Genomic DNA, 1,409 nt, shown 5'->3' on the forward strand with positions numbered 1-1,409 from the left:
GTCTGTACATTTTTGACGTATTTCTGCTCATTTTTTGTTTGTTGTACCTTTGGTCTTATTTTTACGACATATTTGACACTAACAAGTGCACCTTTTCTTATTTAAGCCAAAAACGAAAAAAAAGTATTTAAAAAAACCAAAAAAAAAGCATAAAACAAAATAAACAAAAAAACCGAACGAATTGCCATCTCGTTTCGTATTTCGTGTTCTGTTGTTGTTTTTTTTTTCTGTGCTTTATATTTGATTTGATTTTTTATCATTTTGGTAGTAGTTCACTTGGCTGAGGCAGTTGCTTTGCGTTTGGCCTAAAGTGCGGTTGTCATTACGTGTTTGCGCTATTTGCGGTTCTACCAAAATCGAAAAAATATTTATAAAATAATTTTAGTGTTTTTTTATAGCTGACTTAGTCGTTCCGTCGTCAATTCAGTCAGCTGTTTTGTGTTTTTTGTTATTCTATTGTATTTTTCATTGATTTCGCCTCTTGCGCTACTAACATAAAGGAAGGAAACGTTAAAGCGGCCATTTTAAAGTTTAATAGTTTTTAAAATAGCCTTAAAAAATGAATTTGTGAATTGATTTCCTTTGTTGTTTACGTGAAAAACTAAGGCAAGTGTAGTGAAATAAAAAAAAATTTTTTAAGTAAAATATATTAATATTGTATGAATATTTTTAATTGTGGTATCGTTTATTTCTTTTTTTTTAAATAAACAAATTTTTCACTTAAAAACACAAGAACAAAAAAAACGCTGGCATGGCAGTTTCGAATTATGCAATTATACGGAATAAGGTTTTCAATGTCATTATGTTTATTTAAGTAAAAATAAATGTCAGAAATAATGTTTCAATTTACTTGAAAATTTATTTTAGTATTACTAGATTTTCAAGAAAAATATATATAAAGTTGATGAGATATTTATTTTTTGTCAATGTTTCCTATTAAAAACATTTATAAATTAATTAACACCTTCAGCATTTCGTACAGAAATTTAATTAAAATTTTTTAACGCTTCGTAAATATATTTATATTTTTATGGTGTATTTCTAGAATTAACTTCAACAATAATCTTTTTTCCAATTCAAATCAATAAATAAATATCAAACCAATTTTTTCAGTGATTGCATTTAAGCTAAGATTCATTATTTGAACTTTATCTATTCCTTCAACATTAAATTACTTTTTAAAACAATAATTATTTTTTAAGTAATTAATGTTCTCAAATTATTTATCCTGTTTATTTAATCTAGTTAATTACTTTAGAAAGATACTAAAGATGTAGACAAGCTACGTCCCACTTATTTAAGATATTATCGTGCATATTATTTCTTAATAAATATTAGTTATTTAATAGTTTAGTATAAACTGTTAAAGTTTAGTGAATGAGCTTAACCCTAACCCTAATTAAATTAAT

The sequence above is a fragment of the Teleopsis dalmanni genome, chromosome 1 (genome assembly GCF_002237135.1).
Source record: "Teleopsis dalmanni isolate 2A chromosome 1, ASM223713v2, whole genome shotgun sequence".
NCBI classification, from domain to species: Eukaryota; Metazoa; Arthropoda; class Insecta; order Diptera; family Diopsidae; genus Teleopsis; species Teleopsis dalmanni.